Source organism: Schistocerca americana, chromosome 2 (genome assembly GCF_021461395.2).
Source record: "Schistocerca americana isolate TAMUIC-IGC-003095 chromosome 2, iqSchAmer2.1, whole genome shotgun sequence".
In the NCBI taxonomy this organism is placed as follows: domain Eukaryota; kingdom Metazoa; phylum Arthropoda; class Insecta; order Orthoptera; family Acrididae; genus Schistocerca; species Schistocerca americana.
This window is the reverse complement of record NC_060120.1, coordinates 1,029,517,790-1,029,543,261: the sequence shown is the minus strand read 5'-3', so window position 1 is coordinate 1,029,543,261 and position 25,472 is coordinate 1,029,517,790. Positions and strand designations below refer to the sequence as shown.

At 45.0% G+C, this 25,472-nt stretch overlaps 1 pseudogene; it reads left to right on the top strand.

Annotated features, from left to right (window-relative positions):
- Nucleotides 1-24,959: 24,959 nt before the first annotated feature.
- Nucleotides 24,960-25,077, top strand: LOC124597483 (annotated as a pseudogene).
- The last annotated feature ends 395 nt before the right edge of the window (nucleotides 25,078-25,472 follow it).

Genomic DNA, 25,472 nt, shown 5'->3' with positions numbered 1-25,472 from the left:
ACTTTCCACACTAACGGGAAAGTCAACCGTCACAATGTCTGTATATGGGGCACTGAGAATCGGCGGGAAACAACTCAGTATGAACGTGACTCGCCCAAGGTGAACGTTTTCTGTGCCATTTCAGCCAATAAAGTTTTTGGTCCCTTTTTCTTCGAAGGTGCTACTGTAACTGGACTACAGTATCTGGAGATGTTAGAGAATTGGCTGTTCCCTCAGCTCGAACAAGAAGCACAACAATTCATATTTCAGCAGGATGGGGCGCCACCACATTGGCACTTATCTGTCCGTAACTACCTGAACGTCAACTACCCGAGGCGATGGATCGGCCGCCAGGCAGCCCGTGACAGAGCACTTCATCACTGACCTCCAAGAAGCCCTGATCTTACCCCCTGCGATTTTTTCTTATGGGGGTATGTTAAGGATATGGTGTTTCGGCCACCTCTCCGAGCCACCATTGCTGATTTGAAACGAGAAATAACAGCAGCTATCCAAACTGTTACGCCTGATATGCTACAGAGAGTGTGGAACGAGTTGGAGTATCGGGTTGGTATTGCTCGAGTGTCTGGAGGGGACCATATTGAACATCTCTGAACTTGTTCTTGAGTGAAAAAAAAAACCTTTTTAAATACTCTTTGTAATGATGTATAACAGAAGGTTATATTATGTTTCTTTCATTAAATACACATTTTTAAAGTTGTGGTATTCTTTTTGAATCACCCTGTATAATGAGTAACATTAAGAGAGATAAGGAGGGAGACAGAGCAGACTATGGTATTAGGACAGATTGGATGAATGGGAGTGGATGAGCATCAGTGACTTACAGCGATGGGCTGATGAGTGCGAGTGAGTTACAGTTAGGGTAGTTTGTGGGAGTGATAGGTCAGTTGCTTGGTAGAAAGAGCACGAATACGTTCGCTTGCCAAAATTCTTGGGAAAAGCTGTGTAAATAGGCTGTTAAGATATTTATGTTGGTAACGCCACGTAGCGCCCTGTATGAAAATCACTGGCTGTGCTGTGTGCAGTCTGTGGCTGGTTGGCATTGTTGGAATATTTGATATTGTAGTGTTGGGCAGTTGGATGTGGACAGCCCATACCATTGCGCAGTTGAAGGTGAGCTGTCAGCAGTGGTCGATGTGGGGACAGAGATGGCGGAGATTTGAGAGCAGACGATCTGGACGTGTGTTCATCAGAAAAAGGAGACTGGATGTCATGAACTGATATATACAGGGCTATTACAAATGATTGAAGCGATTTCATAAATTCACTGTAGCTCCATTCATTGACATATGGTCACGACACACTACAGATACGTAGAAAAACTCATAAAGTTTTGTTCGGCTGAAGCCGCACTTCAGGTTTCTGCCGCCAGAGCGCTCGAGAGCGCAGTGAGACAAAATGGAGACAGGAGCCGAGAAAGCGTATGTCGTGCTTGAAATGCACTAACATCAGTCAGTCATAACAGTGCAACGACACTTCAGGACGAAGTTCAACAAAGATCCACCAACTGCTAACTCCATTCGGCGATGGTATGCGCAGTTCAAAGCTTCTGGATGCCTCTGTAAGGGGAAATCAACGGGTCGGCCTGCAGTGAGCGAAAAAACGGTTGAACGCGTGCGGGCAAGTTTCACGCGTAGCCCGCGGAAGTCGACGAATAAAGCAAGCAGGGAGCTAAACGTACCACAGCCGACGGTTTGGAAAATCTTACGGAAAAGGCTAAAGCAGAAGCCTTACCGGTTACAACTGCTACAAGCCCTGACACCCGATGACAAAGTCAAACGCTTTGAATTTTCGGCGCGGTTGCAACAGCTCATGCAAGAGGATGCGTTCAGTGCGAAACTTGTTTTCAGTGATGAAGCAACATTTTTTCTTAATGGTGAAGTGAACAGACACAATGTGCGAATCTGGGTGGTAGAGAATTCTCACGCATTCGTGCAGCAAATTCGCAATTCGCCAAAAGCTAACGTGTTTTGTGCAATCTCACGGTTTAAAGTTTACAGCCCCTTTTTCTTCTGCGAAAAAAGAGTTACGGGACACGTGTATCTGGACATGCTGGAAAATTGGCTCATGCCACAACTGGAGACCGACAGCGCCGACTTCATCTTTCAACAGGATGGTGCTCCACCGCACTTCCATCATGATGTTCGACATTTATTAAACAGGAGATTGGAAAACCGATGGATCGGTCGTGGTGGAGATTATGATCAGCAATTCATGTCATGGCCTCCACTCTCTCCCGACTTAACCCCATGCGATTTCTTTCTGTGGGGTTATGTGAAAGATTCAGTGTTTAAACCTCCTCCACCAAGAAACGTGCCAGAACTGCGAGCTCGCATCAACGATGCTTTCGAACTCATTGATGGGGTCATGCTGCGCCGAGTGTGGGAGGAACTTGATTATCGGCTTGATGTCTGCCGAATCACTAAAGGGGCACATATCGAACATTTGTCAATGCCTAAAAAGACTTTTTGAGTTTTTTTATGTGTGTGCAAAGCATTGCGAAAATGTCTCAAATAATAAAGTTATTGTAGAGCTGTGAAATCGCTTCAATCATTTGTAATAACCCTGTATATATTATGACTTTAGAACACTATTAAGGTAAATACATTGTTTGTTCTCCATCAAAATCTTTCATTTGCTAACTATGCCTATCAGTAGTTAGTGCCTTCAGTAGTTAGAATCTTTTATTTAACTGGGAGTATCGGCGCTCGCTGTATTGCAGTAGTTCGAGTAACGAAGATTTTTGTGAGGCAAGTGATTCATGAAAGGTATAGGTTATTGTTAGTCAAGGCCATGCTTTTGTACGGATTATTGAAAGTCGGACTGCGTTGCCCTAAAAATATTGTGTGTCAGTTTAGTGATGATCAGAATAAGTAAAGAGAAAACTGTTTCAGTACGTTGAGTTTTGCGCAGCTGTTTGAAAATTAAATAACGCAAGAGGTTTATCGTCACAGTCATTTTATAATTTTTCTAAGGGGACGTTTCAGCTGTAAAGGTGATGAGGAAGGTAGAATAATGCAACTGGTTAGTTAATTTAGGGGAGGTGACCAAACAGCGAGGTCAACGGTCCCATCGAAGAATGGGGAGTGAAGTCAGCCGTGGGCTTTCAAAGGAACCATCCCAACATTCCCCTGGAGCTATTTAGAAAATAAAATTAAGGATGGCCGGACGCGGGTCTGAACTGTCGTCCCCCCCAAATGTGAATCCAATGTGCTAACCGCTGCGCCACTTCGCTCGGTCTAAGTCAACTGCTACCCTGCTTTTCAGCCAAAGTCTTTTAAACAGGAGCACATTCGCCATTTCCTGTTTGACTGGCTATCTCATGGTGTGTGAAATACACTGGCTCTGGCTCTGAGCACTATGGGACTCAACTGCTGAGGTCATTAGTCCCCTAGAACTTAGAACTAGTTAAACCTAACTAACCTAAGGACATCACAAACATCCATGCCCGAGGCAGGATTCGAACCTGCGACCGTAGCGGTCTTGCTGTTCCAGACTGCAGCGCCTTTAACCGCACGACCACTTCGGCCGGCCTGAAATACACTTCTGGCCATTAAAATTACTACACCAAGAAGAAATGCAGATGACGAACAGGTATTCATTGGACAAATATATTTTACTAGAACTGACATGTGATTACATTTTTACGCAATTTGAGTGCATAGATCCTGAGAAATCGGTGCCCAGAACAACCACCTCTGGGCAGTTGCTCAGCCACCATTAACCAGACATTTTCAGTTGGTGATAGATCTGGAGAACGTGCTGGCCAGGGCATCAGTCGAACATTTTCTGTATCCAGAAAGGCCTGTAAAAGACCTGCAATATGCGGTCGTGCATTATCCTGCTGAAATGTAGGGTTTCGCAGGGATCGAATGAAGGGTAGAGCCACGGGTCGTAACACATCTGAAATGTAACGTCCACTGTTCAAAGTGCCGTCAATGCGAACAAGAGGTGGCCGAGACGTGTAAGCAATGGCACCCCATACCATCACGCTGGGTGATACGCCAGTATGACAATGACGATTACACGCTTCCAATGTGCATTTACAGCGATGTCGCCAAACACGGATGCGACCATCATGATGCTGTAAACGGACCTTCGATTCATCCGAAAAAAATGACGTTTTGCCATTCGTGCATCCAGGTTCGTCGTTGAGTACACCATCGCAGGCGCTCCTGTCTGTGATGCAGCGTCAAAGTTAACCGCAGCCACGGTCTCCGAGCTGATAGTCCATGCTGCTGCAAACGTCGTCGAACTGTTGGTGCAGATGGTTGTTGTCTTGCAAACCTCCCCACCTGTTGACTCAGGAATCGAGACGTGGCTGCACGATCCGTTACAGCCGTGCGCATAAGATGCCTGTCATCTCGACCTAGTGATACGAGGCCCTTGGGATCCAGCACAGCGTTCCGTATTACCCTCCTGAACCCACCGATTCCATATTCTGCTGACAGTCATTGGATCTCGACCAGCGCGAGCAGCAATGTCGCGATACGATAAACCGCAATCGCAATAGGCTACAATCCGACCTTTATCAAAGTCGGAAACGTGATGGTACGCATTTCTCCTCCTTACACTGGGCATCACAACAACGTTTCACCAGGCAACGCCGCTCAACTGCTGTTTGTGTATGAGAAATGGGTTGGAAACTTTCCTCATGTCAGCACGTTGTAGGTGTCGCCACCGGCGCCAACCTTGTATGAATACTCTGAAAAGGTAATCATTTGCATATCACAGCATCTTCCTCCCGTCGGTTAAATTTCGCATCTATAGCACGTCATCTTCGTGGTGTGGCAATTTTAATGGTCAGTTGTGTATTTTACGCACCGGTTTTATTTTGCAAGGATATCGTTGCGAGAAATCTCAACGTTGTCAATGTGTTGCCCCGTCGAGACACGAAAAGGTCTTGAAGCGAATATAAGTGGGTGGACAGCACGGGGAGAGTAGGTGTGACATACATGTGTGATGACAGCTGCGCAGTGACCAAAGCCCTGCGGACGTATACGCGTCGTGGAGAAACCCAGGGCAACCGCAGTGACGGGAATGCATGCAGACGGCGCAGCGGAAGCCGTGAGATGCCGATCGAAGCAGACAAGCGGCGGCAGGCGCCATACTCCAGCCTGTAGTGTGGGCGGGCGTTTCGTAACGCTATCAGCGTACCGAGAGACGTGGCGCTGCGTCTCGCAAACACATGGGCACCGCCTATGAGCCTGGCCTCCCTGCCTGCGTCGCCGTTTTGGAGGCAGCAGTTCACCCATACACATTTCTGCATAAACAGAGCGGCTTAAGGGGCTCCGGAAAGGCTCAAAATCATGAAAAGTTCAATTTTTACTTTTTTGCGTTTTCTGAATCTGCAGACTATTACCTTTTAATAGATGTATAATTTATTCAATTCCGAAGACTACAACTATTTTTAAATTTTTTTTGAAATGTGTTCTACATGGGCGTGACCCACTGTGGCGCTGTTAAACTGCTGTCAAATGGTGTTATTATTAACGTCCGTGTTCATCAGGTACATTTTAGTGATGTGAGATAAATTATGTGTTGTGGCTAACCTGTGATGGTTCAATATATATCGCTGGTGTGATTGTCGATTGTTTCATGTTTATTTACTCTGTCGTTATCTCGAAAATATTCGTAATTAATTCTGTTTCTTGAGTCTCTGTTTTGTTGAAGTATAATAATGAGTAAAAGTAAAGTTATTGGAAATCCTCTGAAGGCTTTTAAGAAAAGGAGAAATGTTGGAAAGCCAAAGGTATGTGTTATTACTGTAAACAATAAAGACGATAACCAAGTGAGTGAACCTAACCTCTCAAGTACACCTGCCCATAGCAGTCAAAGTGGGAAAGAAAATACTTCACAGAAGAAGCTTGGTTCAATGAGTGAAAACTATGAATGTTTTATGGGCGAATCGGATGTGAATGAAATATTTGATATGTCGGTTCTCAAAGGAATTTTTTCAAACTGTGTAAGATGTATTCATTGTAGTGAAGTTGGTCTGGAACTCTCCCTTAATAAAGCACGTAGGACTTGCTAGTGAAATACAACTGAAAAGTGATAAGTGTTCATACATGACCACCTTTTGGAACAGTGTTGCAGTAACTGCAACTGAAGAAAATGGTAGCAAAATCTACGAACACAACAACGAGCGATGCTTGCTTTAGACAAGGAACGCCTTCGGGCTGCAGACAGGGCTGTAAAGAGTCTAGAAATACAAGCAAGAGTAAACAGGAGGAGGAACAAGAGGAAGCTGGAGGAGGAGTTTGCAGAGGATGAAGATAATCCATCCTATGGACCTGGAATGCACTAAAAAGTTAATCCAATCTTTGTCGCTCGATTCCCAAAACTTTTATTTTCTCATACTAATTACATGTTTTCTAAGGATCTTCCAAACATATTTGTTTCAAACTTTCAGTAAATGTTACACAGTACCTTCTGCATAATTTAACACAGCCTTTTTCCAAAAAAACTGTATATTTTTGAATATATAAATAAAAAATTGCAAAAAAATGTTGTGAATTTTCATTACAATTGAAAAAAAATCATCTTTAATAACTGAACTAAAATTTTGTAAAATCCGTGTGTTAACTTGTAGCTCATATTCCAATAAATAATCTGTAAAAAGTTCAACTTCCTACCTCAAATACTTTGTGAGGAAAGATGTAATTCATAAGCGTTATTTTAACATTGCAAGTATAGGGCGTTCCGGAGCCCCTTAAGGAGATCGATGCTTGAGATAGAGCTCAAGTGTGTCACGTCGCGCATCTGACGCAATGCTCGGTCCAGATTACAGCACGCGAAGTCCTTGGAGGAATCGCCATCTTACAGGCAGCCATACGAAGCTCACTTCCTTTATCCACGAGATGGGAAGCTTCACATGGCGAAAGACGAGGACAAGCAAGAAATATTGATAAACATTTTTAGCTCTCCGCGGTCGAGTGCTGGAGACGGTCTCTTCGGTAAAGGTCTCCGTGTGGCGGTCGTGGAGATCGGACAGGTTGGCGCGACGTTATTCTGACGGAACCAGACGCGTCGCCCAACGACTCACCGTGCTTTTGTTCTTTGCCAGGTCTCCGTAGGCATTCTGCAAGCGCCTGTGAATATTTATGATGCTCTGGTTTTCGCTAAAAGCAACTCAATGACAGCCGTCTGCTTAGAACGCATCTCCATTCCAGACGCCATTTTCAAGGTTACGTACAGCGCCGCCAGCTATCGGAAAATTTGAAATTTGTGGTACACATCTACATCTACATCTACGTGATTACTCTGCTATTCACAATAAAGTGCCTGGCAGAGGGTTCAATGAACTACCTTCAAGCTGGCTCTCTACCGTTCCAATCTTGAACGGCACGCGGCAAAAACGAGCACTTGAATTTTCCTGTGTGAGCCCCAATTTCTCTTATTTTATGGTGATGATAATTTCTCCCTATGTAGGTGGGTGCCAGCAGAATGTTTTCGCAATCGGAGGAGAAAACTGTCGATTGAAATTTCATGAGAAGATAACGTCGCAACGAAAAACGCCTTCGTTTTAATGGTTGCCACTCCAATTCACGTATCATGTCTGTGACACTATCTCCCCTATTGCGCGATAATGAGCTGCCCTTCTTTGTACTTTATCGATGTCATACGTCAGTCCCACCTGATGCGGATCCCACACCGCACAGCAATACTCCAGAATAGGGCTGACAAGTGTAGTGTAAGCAGTCTCTTTGGTAGACCTGTTGCACCTTCTAAGTGTTCTGCCAATGAATCGCAGTCTTTGGTTTGCTCTACTCACAATATTATCTATGTGATCGTTCCAGTTTAGGTTATTTGCAATTCTAATCCCTAAGTATTTAGTTGAATTTACAGCCCTCAGATTTGTGTGACTTATCGCGTATTCAAAATTTAGCTGATTTCTTTTAGTAATAATGTGAAGTTATTCAGGGTCAATTGGCACATTTCCCACCATACAGATAGCTTATCTAAGTCATTTTGCAAGTCGTTTTGATCATCTGATGACTTTACAAGACGGTAAAGGACAGCATCATCTGCAAACACTCTAAGACGGCTACTCAGATTGTCTCCTATGTCGTTAATATAGATCAGGAACAATAGAGGGCCTATAACACTTCCTTAGGGAACGCCGGATATTGCTTCTGTTTTGCTCGAAAATTCCTATGGCACTAAACTGCTAAGGTCATCGGTCCCTAGGCTTACACACTACTTAAACTAACTTAGGCTAAGGACAAGACACACACCCATGCCCGGGGTAGGACTCGAACCTCCAGCGGGGGTAGCCGCGCGAACCGTGGCAAGGCGCCCGAGACCGCACGCCTACCCCGCGCAGTCCAGCTAACGGAACTTCATGAAAGTATAGAGGCTGAAGTGGGATTATTTCACGATGTCCCACATCGAGTTCAGAACATATTTCAGCCGAAATGGGTCGATAAAAAGAATTGCGTTGCATTACCTATTGAACACCGGTTCCCGTCAGATCACCGAAGTTAAGCGTCCGCCCGCAGTAGCTGAGTGGTCAACGGGCACGGTAGCTCAGCGCGTTCGGTCGGAGGGTTAGCAGCCCTCTGTAATAAAAAAAACTGAGTGAATGGATCAATAACGAACTTCAACGGGTGTCACTGGATGTCCGCCTCAAACAAGGCAACGAAAATAAACGAACAAAATGAGATTAAAAAAAAAGTGGTCAGAGCGACAGAATGTCAATCCTAAGGGTCCGGGTTCGATTCCCGGCTGGGTCGGAGATTTTCTCCGCTCACGGACTGGGTATTGTGTTGTCCTAATCATCATCATTTCATCCCCATCGACGCGCAAGTCGCCGAAATGGCGTCAAATCGAAAGACTTGCACCCGGCGAACGGTTTACCCGGCGGGAGGTCCTAGTCACACCACATTTACATTTTACCGAAGTTCAGCGCTGTCGAGCTCGGCTTCCACTTGGATGGGTGACCATCCGGTCTGTCGAACGCTGTTGTCAAGCGGGGTGCCCTCCCCCCTGAGGAGCTACTTGATTGAGAAGTAGCGGCTCCGGTCTAGTAAACTGACATCTGGCTGGGAGAGCGGTGTGCTGACCACGTGCCCCTCCATATCCGCATCCGGTGACGCCTGTGGGCTGAGGATGACACGGCGGCCAGTCAGTACCGTTGGGCCCTCATGTCCCGTTCGGGCGGAGTTAGTTATTGAACGTCTCTCACAAGTGAACAATAATAAAACGCGTTGCTCTTCTTTGGATCTTCTCCTTCTGTCAATCCCACCTGGTGCGCAAATATCATCGATAAAGGCTTCCGGAGCCGAAGGCCCACTCGTGTACCCTTGATGACTACACGACACAAGTCTTTACGCCTCGCCTGGGCCCGTTAACACAGACATTGGACTGTTGATTGGAAACATGTTGCCTGGTCGGACGAGGTTCATTTCAAATCGTGTCGAGAGCGGATGGACGCGTACGGGTATGGAGACAACCTCACGAATCCATGGACCCTGCATGTCAGCAGAGGACTGTTCAAGCTGGTGGAGACTCTGTAATGGTGCAGGGCGTGTGCAGTTGAAGTAATATGGTACCCCCTGATACGTCTAGATACGACTCTGGCAGGTGACACGTACGTAAGCATCCTGTCAAGATCACCCGCATCCATTCACGTCCATTGTGGATTCCGACGGACTTGATCAGTTCTAGCAGGACAATACGACGCCCCACATGTCCAGAATTGCTACAGAGTGCCTCCAGGAACACTCTTTTGAGTGTAAACGCTTCTGCTGGCCGCCGAACTTCCCAGACATGAACATTATTGAACATACCTGGGATGCCTGCAACGCGCTGTTCAGAAGAATTCTCCACCCCCTCGTACCCTTAGGGATTGATGGACACCCCTGCAGGATTCATGCCGGCCATTCCCTCCAGCACTACTTCAGACATTAGTCGAGTCCACGCCACGTCGTGCTGCGACACTTCTGCGAGCTCAAAAAATGGCTCTGAACACTATGGGACTTAACATCTGAGGTCATCAGCCCCCTAGAACTTAGAACTACTTAAACCTAAATGACCTAAGGACATCACACACATCCATGCCCGAGGCAGGATTCGAACCTGCGACCGTAGCGGTCACGCGGTTCCAGACTGAAGCACCTAGAACCGCACTTCCACACCGGCCGGCTCTGCGAGCTGGCGGGGTCCTACACGATATTAGGCAGGCGTACCAGTTTGTTTGGCTCTTCAGTGTATTTTTCAATAGCGCTTATTTCTATGTGTTACTAATTTTATTGAACTATATTGTCGAAATATCTGAAGAAATTCACCGCTTCACTTTCAAGTTTTTCGTTTAGCATTTAGTCTTCATATTTTCTGTAACGTGTCTACATTTCGAGTTCTTCTAACAAATCCATGTGTGAGACTCTGCACAAATGGACTATAAGAAAATTGTAAGTACAAGTTCTTCCAAATTTCGCCACTAAAATATGAAAATCGATAAGTAACCAAAAATTTCGCGTTTTTATATATTGCAGTAAAATCAACAACAAAATAGCAGAACCTCACACCTCGAAACAATTGCATAAAATGGCATAGTACAGAGAAATACGCACGTGAAAATGGGAACCATTTCCCGAAACGCGGCTTGAAAATATGTGTAAAATAAAATCGTGACAGGTAGCAGAAAAGTTATTTGTAAGCAAATAGATTAGGACTTGTCATTATGGAGCATGATACCCATTGCCGTAAAATACGACTGATAACCTAGGTGTTTTTTGGCGGTTTGTTGCAGAGGACGACTGCCGCTTCCCGGACCAGGTGCGGGTGACAGTCCGCCACAGCGGACTCGTATGTCCCGGTGATCGGCAACTGTCCGCCGCGCCCGGCGCCTCGCTTCCCGGGATACTCACACTCGCTCTGGCGGCGCTGCTGTCTCTGCTGCTGACAGCGGGGAGTCCCCGCACCTGACACCCAGCGCCAGCGTTCTGCACTCGATGCCGGCGTCTACGAGGCACGGTTTCTGCGTCAGTGGCCTCGCACCTCTCAGGAATTTCTGCGGTTCCTCATCACTCATTCGCTGTCACCCATACTCTTGTTAATTTATAGTTGGTCGTGTTGGATGTTTTTTCTACTACATAGTTATCATAGTTTTCTTTTTTTACCATTGACAACGTATTCCTGGGGACAGCATTTACTGAGATATTTGTGCAACAGAAAGCTACCCTGGTACAGTTTACCACAGTGCATCTACTGGGAGAGAGTTTCCAGAAGTGAACAGACGTACGACAATTGCTTACAGTGTCATCAGGAGACATGTGGAGAAAATTTTTTATATCTCTGAGGAAAAGGAATCACTTATAACATTATACCCGTTGCCATCGTTACGACTGTGGTCATATATGTACATCTCTGTATACCATAGATGCAGCAGCCATAATTTGCATACTGTGTTGCTCCCTGTTACCGAAGTAAATGCTTCACAAAATTTTCACGAGTTTAGCTTGTCATGCTGACGACTAGCTGACGACACCGGACCGGCTCACCAGTGATATATGAAAGCCAAGAACGATATCCACACGATTGAAGCCCTGGTCTGCAGTGCCTCATTGATCTCTGCATTACACCTTTCCTGCACTCTGTCCTACGGAACCAACACATGTAAAAATCAAATGAGATCTACTTTTTAAGACTGGGCGATATAAAAAAAATTCTCTTGTTCTTGATGTGACGGTTTTATCGCAATTTCCCGAAGCTATGGAATTTTTTTGTAAATATTCATCGCATGTTTGTTTCCAATTATGTTCAACTTTTATTCGTACATCGGATTTGGATTCAGTTACGAGTCATTTTCAAGTGTACTTTGTGTTCTGGTTTCATAAAGTGACGTATGTTGATGCTACGTAAAGATTATCAGTTTCTTCGAAGGCGCTGTAGTTATTTCACACTGCGTTGCTAGCCTTGATAAGTCTTGTCACATGGTATATTGTAGCGACTCTGTTTAGCATACTGGTATACAGGAGTACTACCAACAAGTAGTGCAGTGCTGTCTACTTTCTACCCTCTCCCTGCCTCCCTTCCTCTCTCTCTCCGTAGTGGTCTCCTTATTTTATTTATCCAAGCTGCAGCTCCGTTATACAGTTTCCCGACATACTCTAAATTTCTACTTAAGCATGTTCTTATTACAGCAAAAGCAGTGGTTAAGTGCTTTACTCGTAACTCGTGTAAGAAGTAATAATTATCAAAGGCATTTCACACTTAGCTTTAACAAATTGCCTGCCTTCAATGTATTATTACTGATATTGTATTGATGTATGTAATAATTATAAATAAATACACATGTTTAATGTCAGTCAAGAATATCTGCCCTTTATTTTCTTTTATTTCAGAACACGCATTCTCTATCATCAATCGTTTTTCAGAAAATGCGTGTGGGTACCTATCATCAAATGAACTGTTGTAGCCCCAGTTGTAAGAGCTGCATACGAGACGGACGTTTTAAACTACGAACACGGAAACGTATAGTTGCATGAATAAAATTTATATATTTTCATTTATAATGTTAAAAGCACCCAAGCTGGCTACAGGAATTAAAAAAAGTTCTTGTCTTTCTCTGTTGAATTAAGAATTGTTGGCCTAACTGAAGAATGTTCTTGGTTCACCGATTCGTAGCGTAGGTATGGACTGGCTATCACAGTGAGGCTTCGATGGCAGTCCTGCATCGTTCGCCGTGTCTTCCACCGCAGCTTCTCCACCTGCGCCTATTTTTAAGGAAGTGTGCATAAATACTACGTGGTCCAGTGATATTAATGTGGCCACCGCCTGTATTCGACGTCAGCGTGCTATGACCACTCACAGAAACAGTGGACTCGTTATCGTAATGCGGAAGCGGAGCGATTTGTATGTCAAAAGGGCGTGATCATTGGCTTTCAGGCCAAGGGTGGAAGCATGGCCTAAACTGCCCTATGCAAAACCTTAACCAAGGCAATTGTGGTGCACCATGGGCGACAGATGATAAGGAGATGTTTACAGACGAAAAGACGAGCAACTGTTGAGCGAATGACTGCCCTGATGAACCAAAGGGCTACTGTTATGCCGGAGCCGAGGTGGCCCCTGAGGGCTGGCAACCCGTATTACACCACAGAGGACGAGGTTGTCTATGTCCAAGGCGTACCAAAAGCACCACGGTAAACACCGGCTATTTACATACAAGATAATGGAAACAGATATTCCGAGCACTACTTCCTGCAAGGGGAGCTCAAGCCACAGCCTGCAGGAAGTATCAGTACGCCAAAACCTGATTGGCTGGAGACCGTTATTTAGGGGCTAGAACCAGCCCTGAAGTTCAGTTCACTCTGGATGCTCATCTCGTGTACCTCGACCGCTGAAGATTACGTCTTCGTCTCAGAATTGGACTTTTACTAGTGTGTATGTGCTACCACGAACCTTTGTGGAAAATTAGAAGTGAACTTTTGTTAGCCTCAATTAGGAGATTTTTACAGGCATCGTTATTGTTACCTTCAGTTTGTGGTTCAGTCATCAACCTTGTGAACTTACATCAATAAAAGTTGTGTTTGTGAAAAATTGCGAACTGTCAGTCACAACAGGTAACAACAGTGTTGCTTCAACGACTGTTGCTATGTGTGGGTCTCTGCAGCAGGCACCTGGTTGATGCACCCAAGTTGACTGCTATGGGCGACAAAGGCTGAAATTAGGGCGCCAGTAACGCGGCTGGACGTCCACGTGGCGACAGGTGGCTTATCCAGATGAATCACGTTTTACGCTCCATCGGACAGATGGCCGTTGGCGTGTACAGCGTGAAACTTCTGAAAGCAGAAACACCTTGCAACAATCATCGGAAGAGTCCAGGCCGGAGGGCTTTCACTGCGTGATCTCTTCATTCTGGAAGGGGCAAAGGATCAACACGACAATGCACCTACCCTTGGGAACCATGTCCACCCCTACATGCAGTTTGTTGTTCTTTAGCACGAAGGCATCTACCAGCACGACAATGCGACGTGTGACACTGCTCTCAGTGTACGTGCGTGACTCGAAGAGCACCAGGATAAGTTTACCACACTCTCCTGGCCAACAAACTCCCCAATCGATAATCTGTGGGGACCTCCATTGGACTGTTAGCGCAGTGGATCCTCACCCGAGAAACTTAGCGCAAGTGACCACGGCACTGGAATAGGCATGACTCCACAGCCTTGTTGGTACTTTCCAGAACCTCGTTCACTCTCTTCCTGCACGTCTTGGATCAGTCTGTACTGCGAAAGGTGGTTATTCAGTCTTTGAACAGGTGCCAAAAGAATGTCACTGCACAGTGTTAGCTATGTTGAGATCTCTGTTATTAGTGGTGACCTCTGTTTGTATAAGTAGCGCCAGCTGTCGATTTGCGGCGAGTGAGGGGTGATAGACCGAGCCAAGCGCTCCCTGGTGGGCGTCCTGGAGTACCATAAACGGTTGGCTTCGGAGCGGTGCCACTGCAGCAGCGTAGCGTCTGCCCATCCCACAGCTTGTTCTGACAACCTTACAGTGCAGATAATCACTGAAATGGAAATGAGCGTTCAGCCTCATTGGCCGGGAGGCCCCTTACGGGGCAGGTCCGGCCGCCTTGGTGCAGGTCTTATTACATTCGACGCCACATTGGGCGACCTGCACGCCAGATGGGGATGAAATAATGTTGAAGACAACACAACAGCCAATCCCTGATCGGAGAAAATCCCCGACACAGCCGGTAATCGAACCCTGGTCCCTTAAGATGGCAGCCGGGCACGCTGACCACTCAGCTATCGGGGCGGACAGATAATCGCTTGTAATCTTTTACTATCCACGCAGTTTCCTCCGAACACTATGAAACATCCCACGGTAACGCAATAACAATACAAATGTAAACACATATTTTTTCTTCACTTCTATGATCCACATTATTAGAATCAAATACGCAAACAAAATGATTTTTTTTCATAAATGTTATTATGCCTTTAACTACAACAGATAATGTCACGATAGAGGTCTGCGATCTTGTTGCACTTAATGAATGAATTGACGAAGCCACTCCTTTAATTTTCCACATCAAGTGTTATATTTCACTTCCGTAATCTGCCATAAACAGATTCTAGATTGGTCAAATAATCTGAGCAAGATATCTCGTCACATATTGTATAACATAATATCATTGTCGAATTTTGTACAAGAAAAAAATAAATGCCTCTAATAACAACATAAAAACTATATGGAACATAGTAAAAAGTGAAACAAGAAAAACTAATCAGGCAAATGAGGAAATTATGTTAAATGTAAATAATGAGTTGATCAGAGGTACCTCCAAAATTGCAGACACTTCAACAACTTTTTCCTTTCAGTAGCAGACAACTTAGGTTTTCATAGTTCCTCAGAAGACAGCTTAAAATATTTAAAAAATGCGTTTCCTAATAAGTTTGACAAAATTCAGCTATGTCCTACCACACCGGAAGGGATTTCTAATATTATTAGCTCTCTTAAAGCAAATGTTCCAGTGGTTATGGTGAAATCAGCACTACCGGAATTAAATGTTGCTCCTCTGAACTTTGTGACATACTGAGTTACTTATGTAATGAATCCCTCTACAGAGGTACTTTTCCAGATAGGCTTAAATATGACATTGTCAAACCATTACACAAAAAAAGGAAACAACTCATCAGTGGAAAACTTCCGTCCCATTTCATTATTGGCAATATTTTAAAAAGTGTTTGAAAGGGTTATGTACAATAGACTTTATCACCACTTAGTACGGAAAAATATTCTCATTCGCAATCAGTTTGGATTTCGGAAAGGACTGACAAATGATCAAGCTATTATTCACTTTTACAGATGATATATTAGAATCAATAAATTAAAAGTTATTACCACTTGGAATATTCTGTGATCTTGCTAAAGCTTTTGACTGTGTTAAGCATGATATCCTTATACAAAAGTTAAAACATTATGGGATAACAGGAGTAGCACGCTCATGGTTCTCAACGTATCTTTTTAATAGAAAACAGTATGTGTCTGTATCAGGCTTACCATATAACAATAGTCATTCAAAATATGAAACCATCAGACAAGGGGTGCGCCAGGGCTCTATTTTAGGTCCCTTGTTGTTCCTATTATATGTTAATGGCCCTCCATATACAGTGACACAAAATGAAAATTTTGTCTTATTTGCAGATGATACAAGTATTGGTATAAAAAACAGTACCTGTGGTCTCACTGAGCAATCGGCTAATGAAATACTTGTAAATATCAATGGGTGGTTCACAATATATGGATTTTCACTGAATTTTAACAAGACTCAGTACATACAGTTTAGTACCTGACAAAGAATATCTGACCCTATAAGTATAATGTATTCAAACAATGAAATTAAAGCTGTAGAGAGTGTCAAATTTTTAGGGCTACAAATTGACCACAACCAAAATTGGAAAACTCAAAACTAGACTTAATGAAATGCCGTAGTTCAGCTACATTTGCAGTACGCATGATAGCAGAAATAGGTGATTTAAAAATGAAGAAGTTAGTTGTATTCAATAATGAGTTATGGAATCATCTTTTGGGGAAACTTCTCTCACAAAGAGAACATTTTCAAAATTCAGAAACGAGTCATTAGAATTATATCTGGTGTCAGTCCTAGATCATCATGCAGAGAAAATGTTCAAATGTGTGTGAAATCTTATGGGGCTTAACTGCTAAGGTCATCAGTCCCTAAGCTTACACACTACTTAACCTAAATTATCCTAAGGACAAACACACACACCCATGCCCGAAGGAGGACTCGAACCTCCACCGGGACCAGTCAAGCAGAGACCTCTTTAAGAAACTTGGTATTCTAACTACTACTTCTCATAACATATAATCATTGATGTCTTTTGTCATTTTTAACACGTCTCTTTTTACAGAAAATAGTGCAAAACACGATTATAATACCAGAACCAAAAACAATCTGTATAAGGACTATAGAAGTTTAACATTGGTACAGCAAGGGTCAAATACAGGGCTATTACAAATGATTGAAGCGATTTCATAAATTCACTGTAGCTCCATTCATTGACATATGGTCACGACACACTGCAGATACATAGAAAAACTCATAAAGCTTTGTTCGGCTGAAGCCGCACTTCAGGTTTCTGCCGCCAGAGCGCTCGATAGCGCAGTGAGACAAAATGGCGACAGCAGCCGAGAAAGCGTATGTCGTGCTTGAAATGCACTCACATCAGTCAGTCATAACAGTGCAACGACACTTCAGGACGAAGTTCAACAAAGATCCACCAACTGCTAACTCCATTCGGTGATGGTATGCGCAGTTTAAAGCTTCTGGATGCCTCTGTAAGGGGAAATCAACGGGTCGGCCTGCAGTGAGCGAAGAAACGGTTGAACGCGTGCGGGCAAGTTTCACGCGTAGCCCGAGGAAGTCGACGAATAAAGCGAGCAGGGAGCTAAACGTACCACAGCCGATGGTTTGGAAAATCTTACGGAAATGGCTAAAGCAGAAGCCTTACCGTTTACAATTGCTACAAGCCCTGACACCCGATGACAAAGTCAAACGCTTTGAATTTTCGGCGCGGTTGCAACAGCTCATGGAAGAGGATGCGTTCAGTGCGAAACTTGTTTTCAGTGATGAAGCAACATTTTTTTCCTAATGGTGAAGTGAACAGACACAATGTGCCAGAACTGCGAGCTCGCATCTACGATGCTTTCGAACTCATTGATGGGGACATGCAGCGCCGACTGTGGGAGGAACTTGATTATCGGCTTGATGTCTGCCGAATCACTAAAGGGGCACATATCGAACATTTGTGAATGCCTAAAAGAACTTTTTGAGTTTTTGTATATGTGTGCAAAGCATTGTGAAAATATCTCAAATAATAAAGTTATTGTAGAGCTGTGAACTCGCTTCAATCATTTGTAATAACCCTGTACATGGGTACTCATATATTCAATAATTTACAAGAGCATATCAAAGGTCTTGTAAGTGATGAAGATCGGTTTCAGAGTGAATTAAAGAACTTCCTGTTGGCCAACTCCTTCTACTCCATCGGTGAATATCTTCACAAGCATTATAGCTCGTAACTCTGTCAGCACTAGAATTGTACAATACTCATGTATATGAGTATAAAAAAAAATAACCTTTAACTCTTTCCACATCCCAGGGACTCCTCTCCAAGGGATCCATGGGAAACGACAAATGTAAAGTAAGTACTATTAACATACAACTACGAGTACTTACTGTAAAATGTGACTAGACACATTGATTTATTTGTACAACCTGATGAAAGAAGTCTGCTGAAACGCGTTAAAATGTGCGGAAAAATTTAGTGATAGTTGTTTCATTGTCTAATACAACTCTGTCCTCTCAGCCGGTATTAATGTGAAGTGATCATAGGTGAACAGTCGTCTCGTGTAGAACCATGAACACCTAAAATAGATACAGCTGTTGTGTTGTAGAAACAGCGCCACTGTCGCCATGGTGAATGCAATAGCTGGGCGTGCCACGCGGCTGGGATCTCGCCAGGCTGGCCGCTACGCTCGCGCCAGAAGTCGCAGAAACTTTTAGGCATGTCAGTTGGCACTGACGCTACAGCCTCTGCTACCAACATTGTCTCACTTACCACATACCGCTCCCACGGCGCGTGGATGTGAAAGCGAGCTATACCTATTTTATGTAAATGTTCGTGCGTTTGCGGGCATATTTTTTTATTTTTTTACATTCTGGAACGTGTTTCGCGACTTATTTACATATCCTACTTCTAAGAAACAGGCATTAAGTGGAAGAAAGGAAACCTTCGACTTCACACTGTTTACCTTCAGGAGACTCTGGAGTAAATGACAGGCCACTGTAGGTGTTTATATGTACACTCCTGGAAATTGAAATAAGAACACCGTGAATTCATTGTCCCAGGAAGGGGAAACTTTATTGACACATTCCTGGGGTCAGATACATCACATGATCACACTGACAGAACCACAGGCACATAGACACAGGCAACAGAGCATGCACAATGTCGGCACTAGTACAGTGTATATCCACCTTTCGCAGCAATGCAGGCTGCTATTCTCCCATGGAGACGATCGTAGAGATGCTGGATGTAGTCCTGTGGAATGGCTTGCCATGCCATTTCCACCTGGCGCCTCAGTTGGACCAGCGTTCGTGCTGGACGTGCAGACCGCGTGAGACGACGCTTCATCCAGTCCCAAACATGCTCAATGGGGGACAGATCCGGAGATCTTGCTGGCCAGGGTAGTTGACTTACACCTTCTAGAGCACGTTGGAACAGCAAGTTCCCTTGCCGGTCTAGGAATGGTAGAACGATGGGTTCGATGACGGTTTGGATGTACCGTGCACTATTCAGTGTCCCCTCGACGATCACCAGTGGTGTACGGCCAGTGTAGGAGATCGCTCCCCACACTATGATGCCGGGTTTTGGCCCTGTGTGCCTCGGTCGTATGCAGTCCTGATTGTGGCGCTCACCTGCACGGCGCCAAACACGCATACGACCATCATTGGCACCAAGGCAGAAGCGACTCTCATCGCTGAAGACGACACGTCTCCATTCGTCCCTCCATTCACGCCTGTCGCGACACCACTGGAGGCGGGCTGCACGATGTTGGGGCGTGAGCGGAAGACGGCCTAACGGTGTGCGGGACCGTAGCCCAGCTTCATGGAGACGGTTGCGAATGGTCCTCGCCGATACCCCAGGAGCAACAGTGTCCCTAATTTGCTGGGAAGTGGCGGTGCGGTCCCCTACGGCACTGCGTAGGATCCTACGGTCTTGGCGTGCATCCGTGCGTCGCTGCGGTCCGGTCCCAGGTCGACGGGCACGTGCACCTTCCGCCGACCACTGGCGACAACATCGATGTACTGTGGAGACCTCACGCCCCACGTGTTGAGCAATTCGGCGGTACGTCCACCCGGCCTCCCGCATGCCCACTATACGCCCTCGCTCAAAGTCCGTCAACTGCACATACGGTTCACGTCCACGCTGTCGCGGCATGCTACCAGTGTTAAAGACTGCGATGGAGCTCCGTATGCCACGGCAAACTGGCTGACACTGACGGCGGCGGTGCACAAATGCTGCGCAGCTAGCGCCATTCGACGGCCAACACCGCGGTTCCTGGTGTGTCCGCTGTGCCGTGCGTGTGATCATTGCTTGTACAGCCCTCTCGCAGTGTCCGGAGCAAGTATGGTGGGTCTCACACACCGGTGTCAATGTGTTCTTTTTTCCATTTCCAGGAGTGTATTTCGTTTAAGCCCACGATCAGTTTTAGCCGTCACAGTCAGGCCTTTATCAGTTGGCTTTGAAACTATCATTGTTAATGTATAATATTGTAAAAATAGCAATATTTTACGCAAGACGACACGAAAAACGAAGTTTACACATATAGGGGAGAGCCAGGCAAAGTGGCCATGGCGGGCAAACTGGGGTGCCAGAACCCGGGTTCGATTCCCGGCGGGGTCAGGGATTTTCTCTGCCTCGTGATGACTGGGTGTTGTGTGAGGTCCTTCAGTTAGTTAGGTTTACGTAGTTCTAAGTTCTAGGACACTGATGACCATAGATGTTAAGTCCCATAGTGCTCAGAGCCATTTGAACCATTTGGGGTGCCAGAAGCTGTGAGGTGCCGGCATCGCATGCGAAATTCCTCAAATTATTCTCCCTGGAGTGCCCAGTCACCCCGTGAAGTCTCTCTGCTGTGCCGCTCCTCGGTGATATAATAATTTTTGTGGATTTTTAGCTATCCTGATGTAAGGTAAGAAGTCACTTCGTGTATTTATTATTGAGAAGAAATGTCACATATGTCTTTTTAGTGAAATTGTGTTGAAAGCGTTATATCCTGACTCCATAATCCTTTAGATACGCAAAGTTGGTCACGCCTTTAGAGGATGCACAGCTTTTGTGTAAATCCATCAATGTGGGTAAAATGGCCAACTCTCCGGTGGCTTCTGGCCACGTTGGATAGCGAGAAAGCATAAAAGCAGCAGCCGAAAGAAGAAAAAAATTCAAATGGCTCTGAGGACTATGGGACTTAACTTCTGGGATCATCAGTGCCCTAGAATTTAGAACTACTTAAACCTAACTAACCTAAGGACATCACACACATCCATGCTGGTGGCAGAATTCGAACCTGCGACCGTGGCGGTCGCGCTGTTCCAGACTGTAGCGCCTAGAACCGCTCGGTCACTCCGCCCGTCTCCGAAAGAAGAGCTCCGCCGCGATACTTACAGAAAATCCCTGTAAGAGTGATGTAAAAGCGACAAATAAGAAACAGATGAAAACAGTAAAACGAAGGAAAAACGAGAAGCAGCCGAAGAGAAGAAAGGCAGTAAAGAGAACGTTTCGAATATCAGGAACACCAACCTTAGAAGAACTCCTTTTGATGACAACAACGAAAACGCAGAGTTACGTAGTGCGAAGAAAAATTTTCAAATTTAAGGCCAGAAGGGCAGTGGATTAAGTGGCAGCTGTGCTCCATTTGGGCTCACGAACTCTGTGCAGGAGTTGAGGTACAGAAGTTGAATTTTGTTCGTGAAAAGTGTACTTCGAAGCAAAATGGACAAAGAGGCCTTTTTCTCACTTTCTGTAAACTGCATTGTTTAAAGTACTTAATTTGAACCTAAGATGATAAACTGTCCTATATTATATTCCAGTAGTTGTAGATTATAATAACTGATTTCTATGCAATTCCATCTGTAGTTCCTAACCTTAAGAATAGGAATACCTTAGCCTGGCCACGTTGTCCGGCTCTCCCCTACAGTATAACTGCAGACAGAATATATATATTACATTGTGCTTACTTCCGAATAGAAATCATCAGCAATGGCCGCTGAAGATTTCCGGCATAAGAAGTCACCCCCGCTCTGCCAACGGCCTTGTCGAACACGGCGGAGAGTGGACGAAGTTTCAGGGCACACTCTGGCCCTTGGGGTGGGAAACTGCCCCTAAAAGGCGGAAGAATAAGCAATGATCAATGGCATGACGACTCAGAATGTAATAGGAGGCACTGCATTAAACACAAATAATGGGTATCCAGGACATGCAAAATGTAATTGAAGAAGCCTCATGATGACATCGGCATCAGCAAAAGATTCCGGATTAGTCCCCTATTCAGATCTCCTGGAAGGGACTGCCAAGGGGGAGGCGAACACGAGAAAAAGATAGAATAACCAACGAAGGGATAATATTGTGCATTGAATATCAGAAGTTTTAACTTAGTAGGAAAGCTGGAAAATCTGAAAAGGGAAATGCGAAGGCTCAGTCTACAAACAGTGGGAGCTAGTGGAGTGAACTGGAAAGAAGATAAGGATTTCTACTCGGCCGAATATAGGATAATATCAACAACAGTATGAAATGATGTAACGGGACCAACGCCGACAACGAAAATTGAGACACAGATGCAGATGTCGCAAGCAAAACATGAACAGATAGAGAAAGTATGTGAGGATATTGAGCGGGTAAGGCAGAGGAGAGTGCTCATACATGGAAAAGTACATTGAAGGCTTCTGTGATGGAGAAGACTTGTCTGATGACGTGATACAAGTAAAGACAGAAGTCGATATAGTAGAGATAGGGGATCCAGTGCTAGAACTAGAATTTGAAAGAGCTTTGGACGATTTAAGATCAAATAAGGCAGAAGGAATAGATAACATCAGAATTTAAAAAATCATTGGGGGGAAATGGCAACAAAACGACTGTTCACGTTGGTGCGTAGAACATGAGTCTGGCAATATACCACTGACTTTCGGAAAAATATCATCCTCATAATTCTGAAGATTGCAAGAGCTGACAAGTGCGAGAATTATCGCACACTCAGCTTAACAGCTCATGCAGCCAGTTTTCTGTCAGGAATAATATACAGAACAATGGAAAAGGAAACTAAGCGTGTGTTAGATGACGATCAGTTTCGCTTTAGGAAATGGAAAAGCACCAGAGAGGTTGTTCTGGCGTTCGGTTCAAAGTGGAAGCAACACTAAAGAAAAATCAAGACAGGTTCATAGGATTTGTCGACCTGGAAAAAACGTTCGACAATGTCGAATGGTGCAAGATGATCACAATTCCGAGGAAAATAGGGGTAAGCTATAGGAAAAGACGGCTAATATATAATATGTACTAGAAAAAAAGAGGGAACAAGGGTGCAAGACAGGGATATAGTCTCTCGTCCCTACTGTTCAGTCTATACATCGAAGAAGCAATGACAAATTTAAGGGAAAGGTTCAGTAATTGAATTAAAAGACAAGGTGAGAGTGTATCAATGATACAATTCGCTGATGACATTGCTATCCTTAGTGAAAGTGAGGAAGAATGACAGGTTCTGCACAAAGGTCTCAACGAAATGCGAATAAAAAACGACTACCCGTATGTATGTACTTTTGTGTATAGCTGACTTCAGTATTTCTTGGAAACTATTCTAGGTATATAGAGAATGAACTTATTTTACAGCGTTTAAATGTTCTTTACATATTGAAACAGAGTACAATTTGGAGTCAAAGACATACCTGTGACTTTCTGACACCACACGCTACGATTCCTCTATAACCAAATACGCAGGACTGAGTTAGTAACCAAAATAAGAGGTTTGTTTCCCATTCCTTCTTCCTCATTACTCTCTTTTTCGTTTCGTCCTTTTACCTCTATCCCTCCTACCTTTCCCCCTTTTTCATTTTCCCCCTTCTTCTTTCTGAGCTGCGACGCGCGATTTATTGATCACGCTTGTGGCGAGTGAGTGATCCTTGCTCTTGGTTGATTTGTGGTTGTCACAGGGGGCAGATGGTAGATGCGAGAATACAGAGGCGCAGATGCGCCGTTTACTGCTAAGGAATGCAAGCTGTGTGAGCGCGATGCTCTCCCTTAAGGACCTCAGCTGTGTTTCCGGGTCTAACCTAGGGCAGCAGAGGGCAATGCAGTGTGAAGTGCGGCTGATACACGGCTGTAAGCAACAGGTCTGTCTTCCGTCAAGAAGCGCGAATTCTTCGGGAGGGTTCGTTAGCCGGGGGCATAGCGGACGGATTTACCTGTGCAGTGGTGTGTGTGCCTTGGGAGGAGCCGTTGCGAGACCGTCACGGCAGTTGGGCCGTATATTCAAACTGAGTCTAGGTCGCACTGTGGTTCCTAGTATGACATCCGACCAGGTTACTTCGAGGGGACACAGTGTGTTGGGAATTGTACACTTCGTCATAATGTGGTTCCCACTGCAGTACTACTTCGAGTAAACTGTACCTGTGTTACAGTGGTGCGCATTTGTCTTAACTAAGAAATTTCAAGAATTCATTCGCTTCGTTCTAGGCAGTCTACGAGTCTACATCATTCTGGGTTCCACTTTGTTGTATTGTGAGTTACTAAGAGTTCACTGAGATTGTAGCGCAATCCAAGCGGTATTTGGAATAAAGTGCATCCTCAAGTAATATGTGTTCCGCTGCCTGGAGCGTAAGAAAGTGTTGGCATATACCAAATGTTGTTGTGTAATTCTGAACCGAGTGACGAGCGAGTGCTGTTGTAATTAACTTACAGTACAGTTACTTCTTTGTTCTAGCCTGTAAATTTCTCGAGCAGCTAGAAAAATATTTCAAGCAAAATACTTGAAATGTGGTGGCTCGTTCAGCTTCAACTGAAACAATGTGGCTCAAGAAAGATATCTCCGTGTGGGCTAAATCCACTTTATCTGGCTTCACGATTTGACTTGCGTCACGAAAACGACTTAACATTTGATAGATGTGGTTCAATTGTTCTTCATACATTAACTACAGATGACATCATCATCAAGGTAGCTATAGACGCAGTTGAATTTCAGGTCGCCCATTACCGAATCCAACAATCTTGATAATACTGCGGCAGCAGTTACCAGACCGGACAGAACCCTATTGTATTCATAACAGCTCCAGTCGGTACTCAATACGGTCAGTGCTTCAGATTCCTCCGCCAAAGGGACCTGATAATAGGCCTGCTTTAAATCAAGCGTGATAAGAAAGCTGAGCTCCAGCCACACCAAAGGCCAACGGCCTTGCCGCAGTGGTAACACCGGTTCCCGTCAGATCGCCGAAGTTAAGCGCTGTCGGGCTGGGCTAGCACTTGGATGGGTGACCATCCAGTCTGCCGAGCGCTGTTGGCAAGCGGGGTGCACTCAGCCCTTGTGCGGCAAACTGAGGAGCTACTTGACTGAGAAGTAGCGGCTCCGGTCTCGTAAACTGACATACGGCCGGGAGACCGGTGTGCTGACCACATGACCTTCCACATCCGCATCCAATGACACCTGTGGGCTGAGGATGACACGGCGACCAGTCGTTACCTTATGGCCTTCATGGCCTGTGCGGGAGGAGTTTAGCGACACCAGGAAGAGAAGTCATGCAGGTCTCGCAAGGGAATTGAATCTATGACAACCTTCTGGTTTAACAGGTGACAATCGACAACTGGTCATTATCCCTTCCCACCAGGTCTAGCAACTAAGAAAGTGGGGGAAGCATATAGGGACAAGGACGCTCTAATAACTCTTCAAGCAGCAGCTGA